At 62.5% G+C, this 10161-nt stretch overlaps 1 long non-coding RNA gene across 4 annotated transcripts; it reads left to right on the forward strand.

Annotated features, from left to right (window-relative positions):
- The first annotated feature begins 2599 nt into the window (after positions 1 to 2599).
- LOC137453110 (uncharacterized) lies at positions 2600 to 5191 on the forward strand. 4 transcript variants are annotated; one of them, XR_010990267.1, is made up of 4 exons: positions 2600 to 2875; positions 3367 to 3499; positions 3602 to 3769; positions 4433 to 5191. It is a non-coding gene; the product is annotated as an uncharacterized lncRNA (long non-coding RNA). The 4 variants fall into 4 exon arrangements; XR_010990268.1 differs by lacking the exon at positions 3367 to 3499 and having other exon boundaries at positions 2605 to 2875; positions 3580 to 3769; XR_010990269.1 differs by lacking the exon at positions 3367 to 3499 and having other exon boundaries at positions 2606 to 2875; positions 3584 to 3769.
- Positions 5192 to 10161: the final 4970 nt, after the last annotated feature.

Genomic DNA, 10161 nt, shown 5'->3' on the forward strand with positions numbered 1-10161 from the left:
TCTTCCCCATCAGGGTGGTGAGGCTCTGGCACAGGTTGCCCAGGGAGGTGGTGGTAGCCTCACCCATGGGCGATTTGGAGGCCAGGCTGGAGGTGGCTCTGGGCAGCCCGATCCAGGGTGAGGCATCCCTGCCCATGGCAGGGGGGTTGGAACTGGCCGATCCCTGAGGCCCCCTCCCCTCCCCTCCCTTCCCCTCTTCTCCTCTCCCTTCCCCTTTCCTTCTCAGAGCCCAGGCCTGGACGCCTGGCAGGCTGCTGAGCAGCCCTGATGCCTGCAAGCCACCGTCCGCTCCGGGGGGAAAGAGACGCTCTCGCTCTCCCTGGCCAAGGCTGGTTCTCTTTCTGGCTCACACAAGGACTCCACAGGTCAGGTGATGAGGTGAGATGGATCTGAGGCACGTCGTGGAGCCACTTGTGTAAGCATCTTGAGTCTTGCCGAGAGGTTGTTGCTTGTTCCTGCAGAGAAAGGAGTGCTGGGTGTGTTGCGGTGCATCTTCCATCCAGCTGTGCTCTACAGTCTCTCTGGGACCGAGCGCCGGCTCTGTGCAGTGCCTCCGGGGGAGGGGTGAAGGGCACTGGGAGCGTAGGAAAGCAGAAAGGGTCCCAGGAGGGTTTCAGGACAAGGGAGAACAACAGGCTGCTGATACTGGAAGGATGGCCTGGTGATAAAAAAGAGCGGACTGCAGTACACAGCCTGAAGCGTGAGGCAGGGGGACGCTTGCCTCCCTGCTGGAGAAGATCAACCTGATACGGGATGAAGATAACGATGGAGCAAACTCAGAGAGCAGCAGTGGTGCAGGAGTGCCAGGGAAGTGCTCGGGCTGCTGGATTTCCCCTCTGTAAACTGCCTGTTCTGTACCAATAAATGATTCCTGCTGCAGCAATAAATGATTCCTGCTGCACCAGTAAATGATTCCTGCTGCACCAGTAAGTGATTCCTGCTGCACCAATAAGTGATTCCTGCTGCAGCAATAAATGATTCCTGCTGCACCAATAAATGATTCTTGCTGCACCAGTAAGTGATTCCTGCTGCACCAATAAATGATTCCTGCTGCACCAATAAATGATTCCTGCTGCACCAGTAAGTGATTCCTGCTGCACCAATAAATGATTCCTGCTGCACCAATAAATGATTCTTGCTGCACCAGTGATTCCTGCTGCACCAGTAAGTGATTCCTGCTGCACCAATAAGTGATTCCTGCTGCACCAATAAATGATTCCTGCTGCACCAGTAAGTGATTCCTGCTGCAGCAATAAATGATTCCTGCTGCACCAGTAAATGATTCCTGCTGCACCAGTAAGTGATTCCTGCTGCACCAATAAGTGATTCCTGCTGCACCAATAAGTGATTCCTGCTGCACCAATAAATGATTCTTGCTGCACCAATAAATGATTCCTGTTGCAGCAATAAATGATTCCTGCTGCACCAATAAATGATTCCTGCTGCACTAGTAAGTGATTCCTGTTGCACCAATAAATGATTCCTGCTGCACCAGTAAATGATTCCTGCTGCACCAGTAAGTGATTCCTGCTGCACCAATAAATGATTCCTGCTGCACCAGTAAGTGATTCCTGCTGCACCAATAAATGATTCCTGCTGCACCAGGGGGGTCCCTGCATGCATTCCCACACGGGAGTCTCCTGTGCCTAGCAGGAGAAAACTCTGCTCTCTTTCTGCTCCATGTCAGTCTAGGAAGTAGCTTTCGGGGTAGCCTGTGGGGCACCGGAGCACCGCAGCAGGCCGCATGGCTTCAGGAGGATCCAAGGGCGGCTGCGTCTGAGGCACAAAGGCAGCAGCGAGGAACCTGCCTGCGGCCTCCGATGGAGGCCTCGGGTGGAGCATCGCTGCCCAGGGGTCCAACCCAAACTGGGTGTGAGAGACATCGACCTCTGGCACATTCCCCACTGTGGGGCAGCCACCAGCCGGCAGCACGGGGGCTGGAGTAGCTGCAGCTGTTTGTGGGGGACCCTTCCCTGCCCCCCTTCATTGCTGCAGCAGAGCTCCCCTTCGGGGGGAGAGGGGATGTGTACACAACTGACTAGGAAAGGACCGAGCTGCTGGCCGGGCAGTTTGCTTCACATTCTGCCTTTTGGGGGGAGAATCAAAGGGAGCGGGGGGATTCTGGGCGGACATGGGGCAGGGGGATGCTGCAGCAGAGGAGCAGGTGAGGGCTGGGGGCACCCCCCTAAACCGCTGACAAGTCTCGGAGGGGACCACAGAACATTTCACAGCGTCAGTGCCGTGAGAGGCGATGCGGAGCAGACCCTCTCCAGCTGGAGATGGAGGAGTTGGAGCGACTGCTGTGTCACAAAACTTTGGAAACGACCCCCCGTCTCCCCTCTCTGTTTTAAAGGCTGTGAGAGTCGTAATGAAGTCACACAGGGGCTTGAGCTATAAGCACAGCCTGCGGCCGTACCCATCATAAACAGAGGCTTTTACCTGCGCGCGGTGTAGGGTTTCGATTTAAATGCCAAAACATCCCGAACGGGGCCGGGCCGAGCTGCTGCCCACGCCCAGGGCAGTGCTCAGGGCCGCCCCCGCGTGCGTCACGGGCGGCACCGCCGCCGTGCCGCAGCGCGTGCCGCCCCGAGGGCGCTCAGCGCTGCAGCGAACCGCGCTGAACGCTTGAAATGCTGGAAAGTTGTTAGGGGGAGAAGGGAAAAGGGAGAGAGAGCCTGACTCGATCGCTGACATGGGTACAACTCCTGCGCCGCAGCGAGGCTCCAGTCCCGCCAGGGCGATAGCGTCGCGATCGTTGCCATGGGTTCAGCGCATGCGTCGCAGCGAGGGTTGTTCGCGCGCACGGGGCTGGCGGCTTTAAAACGGCGCTCACTGGCCCGCCGGGGCTATCGGGTTCCTGCTCGCTCCGTGCTAGGTGAGTGCCTGCCTCCACAGCTCTCCGGGGCTTTCCTCTGGCAGCTGCAGGACCGCACTCTGGCTTTGCTTGCAGGGGGGTTCCCGGAGCCGAGCCGGGACCGTTTGGGAGCCGCGACGGGGCAGGGGACTCGCGCACTACCGGCCGGGGCTGGGGCCGGGGCGGGCGAGCGGGCGGGCCGGGGCGGGCGGGCCGGCCGGGGCGAGCGAGCGGGCGGGCGGGCGGGCGGGCCGGGCCGGCCGGGGCGAGCGAGCGGGCGGGCGGACGGGCGGGCCGGGCCGGCCGGGGCGAGCGAGCGGGCGGGCGGGCGGGCCGGGCCGGCCGGGGCGAGCGAGCGGGCGGGCCGGGGCGAGCGAGCGAGCGGGAGGGCCGGGGCGAGCAGCAGTCAGGAAGAGTCAGGAGGGGTCTTCTCCCGGTAACAGTAAGTGCTCTTCTAGCGTGGCACCTGTCGTCTTTGTGTTCCTCCCCGTAACTCCAAATTCCCTTCCTAGTGCTCTCACTGCCTTTCCAAGTCTCCCAGTAACTCCCCCACAGCTCTGCGAGTTAAATGAATGCCAGAGAAAAATGAGATGCCTGTGCAGTGTTTTTCTAGGGTGCAGGGAAACCTACTCACAGCTTTACAACGTGAGTAACTGAGAGCTAAGCTTTGCTTTTTGCTCCACTCCTTACCGTTTGACTCTTTGAATTCCACTTGGTCGACCAAGCAAGGCTGATGTCACTTCACAGTCGCTACCCCGTTGGTGCCTGCCTGCGAGTGCCAGGACCCTTCCCGGAACCACAGGACAGAAGGAGGGTTTGTCTCTCTCGCGGTGCCCTGAGCAGGAGTCGTACCAACACAGGCTCAGAAAGCTGAAACCATCGAAAGATTTAATTAGAGAGCAACAGGCATTAGAGGTTGGTTGATGGCCAGGGAGAAATGCACCGACTGCAAGGCAATGGGGGCGTAGTAAATCCTGGGGAACAGGGAACACGCTTGGAGACGCAGAGCCACGCAACAGCTCTCACAGAGAGGCGCAGCAAAAACTCAGCTGCGTCCCGAAGGCGCAAACCCTACCAAGAAGGGCGTCCGTGGGTCGGGGCTATCAGAAGCAGGGCAGCCCCTCAGCTGTCTCTGTCTTTCCTACCGCGATGCCACGTGGGGGTGGGCGATTGTGGGGGGGTTACAGACCATTGCAAAAAACAGGGCGGAGGGCTTGCCAGCGCCGGGCAAACCAACCCCAGGGGCGGCTGCTGCCAAGAGGCCTGGTCACACCTAGCGGAGCATGTTGGAAACTGGGGACATTCAGCGTATCCCGCAGCAGAATGTGACTCCGGCTGAGAGAGGATGAACTCAGAGGGGGCAACACACATCAATGCATTATAGTCACTGTGCGAATAGTTAGAAGTCGGTCTAACCTCTTTCCCTCCTGGCTTAACACCAGCCTGGCGTCCAGGACTCAACATACGCACTGCACAGCAACCCACAGAGCTCCTGGGTCATCCCACCTGTACTTGTTCCTGCTGTCCCTGCAGCAATGGACTGTTCCTGATTTTTTTTTTCCTCTTTTCCTTTCAAAGTCAGACTGATTCCTGATTCTTCTCCACATCCCTGCCCAGTTCCAGCACCAGAGAGACTGCCCTGAGAGAGAACGAGCCGGGATAACCAGGGACTCGCCTCGAGGAGTCGAATACCACGTGCCAAGAGTGGATGACAGGGCTGTGACAGGGGAGCGGGAGGGGAACGGAGGGGTGGCTTGTGGCGGGTGAACGCCCATTCTGAAGACAGGGTGGAGGGCTTGCGAGTGTTCTACTAAACTCTCTGCTTCCCAGCTGACTCCAAATTATTTCTTGCTGGATTTGGTCCTTTCCTTTTTTTTTTTCCCCCCTCTGTTGGGAGGGAGGAGGGGGGGAGCAGGAGAGAGATTCTCAGCCTCGACACCATCCAAGCTCTGAGCTCCCAGGTAAGGGTCAAATCGCTGCAGCGACGACACAGCCGAGGAACGGGCGAGTGAGGGGCGGGGGCAGCCTCTCCCAAACGCTGCCGGTGGACTGCTTGCCTGAACGTTCCCAGAGGGGACGGAAACCCATGACAAAACGTAAGTATTAGCGTGAGGTATTGTAGCGGAGGAAAAGCCATGCTGTTCCTCCAGAGGTTGCAGAGCAGTAGTAACGTGTACGCCAAAAGGTTTCCAATGGCCCTGAGCGGCAAATTAAAACCGCACAACACACACAAAGGAGACCCCACTGGTTTTATATTCAGTTGTTTAATTTGAATGGAAAGGCCTCTGAAGAGAGGCCAGGTGAGTCGCTCCCCACGCACCCGGAGGAGATGCCCCCCCTGACTGGTCAGCGTCCCCCCCCACTTCAGGGGGTTTGTGGGCATCTATGGTGGGTGTGGGGGGTATCAAAGAGGAATTCAGGGACATGTGGGAGCCAATGGAGGGTCACCTGGGGGCACTTCAGTTGGATGGTTAGGGTTAGTTGGGGGGGGGGGAGTGGGGGCTGGCTTGCTGGCAGCCTCTTGTGTGTGTGGGGGGTTGGCCAGCTTGGCAGCGGCGGCCTCTGTTATTGGGTGGGGGGGTTGGCTGGCTTGGCGGCGGCAGCAGCGTCTGTTGTTGGTTGGGGGGTTGGCCGGCTTGGCAGCGGCGGCTTCTGTTGGGTGGGGGGCGGGATGCGTGGCTGGCTTGGCCACAGCCTTTGTTGTTGGGTGGGGGGTATTGGCTGGTTTGGTGGCAGCCCATGTTTTTGGGTGTGTGTGGGGGGGTGGCTGGCTTTTTGGCGGCAGCTTCTGTTATTGGGTGGGGTGGGGGGGGGGGGGCCTTGGCCTGGCGGTGGCCTCTGTTATTGGTTGGGGGGGGTGGGATGCGTGGCTGGTTTGGCAGTGGCCTCTGTTATTGGGTGGGGATGGGGGGGGTCGCTGGCTTGGCGGCGTCACCCTCCATTTTTTGGGGGGGGTTGGGGGGTGGCTGGCTGCAGCAGCTTCTGTTGCTGGGGGGTATGGGGGGATTCGCTGGTGCGGCGGCGGCCTCTGTTTTTTTGGGGGCTTTGGGGGCGCCTGGCTTGGGGGCGGCAACTTCTCTTGCTGGGGTGGGGGGGTTGACTGGCTTGGCGGCAGCGGCTTATGTGGTTGGTTGGGGAGGGTGGCTGGCTTTTTGGCGGCGGTCTCTGTTGGTGTTGGGTGGGTGGGGGGGTGGCTGGCTTGGTGGTGGCAGTGTCTGTTGTTGTTTGGGGGGTTGGCTGGCATGGCAGTGGCAGCCTCTGTTGGGTGGGGGGTGGTATGTGTGGCTGCCTCCGCAGCGGCCTCTGTTGTGTGTGTGGGGTAGGGGTGTTGGCTGGTTTGGCGGCAGCCCATGTTTTTGGGTGTGGGGGTGTGGCTGGCTTTTTGGCGGTGGCCTCTGTTATTGGGTGGGGGTAGGCTTGGTGGCAGCGCCCTCTGGTTTTTGGGGGGGTTAGGGGGTGGCCGGCTTGGTGGCGGCAGCTTCTGTTGCAGGGCTGGGGGGTGGCTGGCTTGGCAGCGGCGGCCTCTGTTGTGACTGGGGTGGGTGGGATGCGTGGCTGGCTTGTCAGCCGCCTCTGTGTTTTGGGGGGTGTGGGGGGTGGCCAGCTTGGCGAAGGCAGCTTCTGTTGCTGGGGTGGGATGCGTCGCTGGCTTGGCGGCAGCTTCTGTTGCTGGGGGGCATGGGGTGGTTGCTTGTCTTGGCGGCGGCCTATGTGGCTAGGTGGGGGGGGCTGTGGCTGGCTTGGTGGCGGCCTCTGTAGTTTGGGGGGGTTGAGGGGTGGCTGGCGCGGCGGCGGCAGCTTCTGTTGCTGGGGGGCATGAGGGGATTTGCTGGCTTGGCAGCAGCGTCCTCTGTGGTTGGGGGGGTGGCTGGCTTTTTGGCGGCGGCCTCTGTTGGCGTTGGGTGGGTGGGGGGGTGGCTGGCTTTGCAGCGACGGCCTCTGTTATGGGGTGGTGGGCAGGCTGCCTTGGCGGCGGCAGTGTCTTGTTGGTTGGGGGTTTGGCTGGCTTGGCAGCGGCGGCCTCTGTTGGGCGGGGGGTGGGATGCGTGGCTGCCTTGGCAGCGGCCTCTGTTGTTGGGTGGGGGGGTAGGAGTGTTGGCTGGTTTGGTGGCAGCCCATGTGTTTGGGTGTGTGTGGGGTGGCTGGCTTTTTGGCGGCAGCCTCTGTTACTGGGTGGGCTGTGGGGGGGGGCTGGCTTGGCTTGGTGGCTGTGGCCTTTGTGGTTGGGGGGGGGGGGCTGGCTTGGCGGCTGTGGCCTGTGTTGGGACGGGGGGGGGACTGGCTTGGTGGCAGCGGCCTCTGTTGTGACTAGGGTGGGTGGGATGCGTGGCTGGTTTGGCGGCGGCCTCTGTTATTGGGTGGGGGTTGGGGGGGTGGCTGGCATGGTGGCGGCGCCCTCTGTGGTTTGGGGGGGTTGGGGGGTGGCTGGCGCGGCGGCGGCAGCTTCTGTTGCTGGGGGGCATGAGGGGATTTGCTGGCTTGGCGGCAGCGTCCTCTGTGGTTGGGGGGGGTGGCTGGCTTTTTGGCGGCGGCCTCTGTTGGCGTTGGGTGGGTGGGGGGGGTGGCTGGCTTTGCAGCGACGGCCTCTGTTATGGGGTGGTGGGCAGGCTGCCTTGGCGGCGGCAGCGTCTGTTGTTGGTTGGGGGTTTGGCTGGCTTGGCAGCGGCGGCCTCTGTTGGGTGGGGGGTGGGATGCGTGGCTGCCTTGGCAGCGGCCTCTGTTGTTGGGTGGGGGGTAGGGGTGTTGGCTGGTTTGGTGGCAGCCCATGTTTTTGGGTGTGTGTGGGGTGGCTGGCTTTTTGGCGGTTGCCTCTGTTACTGGGTGGGCCGTGGGGGGGTGCTGGCTTGGCTTGGTGGCGGTGGCCTCTGTTGTGACTGGGGTGGGTGGGTGGGATGCGTGGCTGGTTTGGCGGCGTCCATTGTTATTGGGTGGGAGTTTGGGGGGCAGGCTTGGTGGCAGCGCCCTCTGTTTTTTGGGGGGGTTAGTGGGTGGCCGGCTTGGCGGCGGCAGCTTCTGTTCCTGGGGGGTGTGGGGCAATTTGCTGGCTTGGTGGCAGCGGCCTCTGTTTTTTGGGGGGGTTAGGGGATGGCCGGCTTGGTGGCGGCAGCTTCTGTTGCGGGGCTGGGGGGTGGCTGGCTTGGCAGCAGCGGCCTCTGTTGTGACTGGGGTGGGTGGGATGCGTGGCTGGCTTGTCAGTGGCCTCTGTTTTTTGGGGGGGGTGGGGGGTGGCCAGCTTGGCGACGGCAGCTTCTGTTGCTGGGGGGCATGGGGTGGTTGCTTGTCTTGGCGGCGGCCTGTGTGGCTGGGTGGGGGGGCTGTGTCTGGCTTGGTGGCGGCGGCCTCTGCTGTGACTGGGGTGGGTGGGATGCGTGGCTGGTTTGGTGGTGGCCTCTGTTATTGGGTGGGGGTTGGGGGGGTGGCTGGCGTGGTGGCAGCGCCCTCTGTGGTTTGGGGGGGTTGAGGGGTGGCTGGTGCAGCAGCGGCAGCTTCTGTTGCTGGGGTGGTGTGGGGGTTGGCTGGCTTGGCGGCAGCGGCCTATGTGGTTGGTTGGGGGGGTGGCTGGCTTTTTGGCGGCGGCCTCTGTTGGTTGTGGGTGGGTAGGGGGGTGGCTGGCTTTTTGGCAGTGGCCTCTGTTACTGGGTGGGCCGTGGGGGGGGGCTGGCTTGGCTTGGCGGCGGCCCCTGTTATTGGGTGGGGGGTGTGGGGGGAGTGGGGGGGTGTTATTCTTGGCGGCGGCGGCCTATGTGGTTGGGTGGGGGGGCTGTGGCTGACTTGGTGGCGGCGGCCTCTGTGTTTTGGGAGGCTTGGGGGCTGCCTGGCTTGGCAGCGTCCGCTTCTGTTGCTGGGGTGGGGGGGTTGGCTGGCTTGGCGGCAGCTTCTGTTGCTGGGGGGCATGAGGGGATTTGCTGGCTTGGCGGCAGCGTCCTCTGTGGTTGGGGGGGGTGGCTGGCTTTTTGGCGGCAGCCTCTGTTGGTGTTGGGTGGGTGGGGGGGTGGCTGGCTTTGCAGCGACGGCCTCTGTTATGGGGTGGTGGGCCGGCTGCCTTGGCGGCGGCAGTGTCTGTTGTTGGTTGGGGGTTTGGCTGGCTTGGCAGCCGCGGCCTCTGTTGGGCGGGGGGGTGGGATGCGTGGCTGCCTTGGCAGCGGCCTCTGTTGTTGGGTACGGGGTAGGGGTGTTGGCTGGTTTGGTGGCAGCCCATGTTTTTGGGTGTGTGTGGGGTGGCTGGCTTTTTGGCGGCGGCCTCTGTTACTGGGTGGGCCGTGGGGGGGTGCTGGCTTGGCTTGGTGGCTGTGCCCTCTGTGGTTGGGGGGGGGGCTGGCTTGGCGGTGGTGGCCTGTGTTGGGTGTGGGGGGACTGGCTTGGTGGCGGCGGCCTCTGTGACTGGGGTGGGTGGGATGCGTGGCTGGTTTGGCGGCGGCCTCTGTTATTGGGTGGGGGTTGGGGGGGGTGGCTGGTGTGGTGGTGGCGCCCTCTGGTTTTTGGGGGGGGTTAGTGGATGGCCGGCTTGGCGGCGGCAGCTTCTGTTGCTGGGGGGTGTGGGGCAATTTGCTGGCTTGGTGGCAGCGGCCTCTGTTTTTTGGGGGGATTAGGGGATGGCCGGCTTGGTGGCGGCAGCTTCTGTTGCTGGGGTGGGATGCGTCGCTGGCTTGGCGGCAGCTTCTGTTGCTGGGGGGTATGGGGTGGTTGCTTGTCTTGGCGGCGGCCTATGTGGCTGGGTGGGGGGGCTGTGGCTGGCGCGGCGGCGGCCTCTGTTGTGACTGGGGGTGGGTGGGATGCGTGGCTGGTTTGGTGTCAGCATCTGTTATTGGGTGGGGGTTGGGGGGGTGGCTGGCGTGGTGGCGGTGCCCTCTGTGGTTTGGGGGGGTTGAGGGGTGGCTGGTGCGGCAGTGGCAGCTTCTGTTGCTGGGGTGGGGGGGGGTTGGCTGGCTTGGCGGCAGCAGCCTCTGTGGTTGGTTGGGGGGGTGGCTGGCTTTTTGGCGGTGGCCTCTGTTGGTTGTGGGTGGGTAGGGGGGTGGCTGGCTTTTTGGCAGTGGCCTCTGTTACTGGGTGGGCCGTGGGGTGGGGGCTGGCTTGGCTTGGCGGCGGCCCTTGTTATTGGGTGGTGGAGTGGGGGGGTGGCTGGCTTGGCGGTGGTGGCCTCTGTTATTGGGTGGGAGGGGTGGGATGCGTGGCTGGTTTGGCGGCAGCCTCTGGTATTGGGTGGGGGAGTGGGGGGGTGGCTGTCTTGGCGGCGGCGGCCTATGTGGTTGGGGGTGGTGGCTGGCTTTTTGGTGGCGGCCTCTGTTGGCGTTGGGTGGGTGGGGGTT

The sequence above is a fragment of the Melanerpes formicivorus genome, unplaced genomic scaffold (genome assembly GCF_026170545.1).
Source record: "Melanerpes formicivorus ecotype bairdi unplaced genomic scaffold, bMelFor1.0.p_v2 SCAF_61, whole genome shotgun sequence".
NCBI classification, from domain to species: Eukaryota; Metazoa; Chordata; class Aves; order Piciformes; family Picidae; genus Melanerpes; species Melanerpes formicivorus.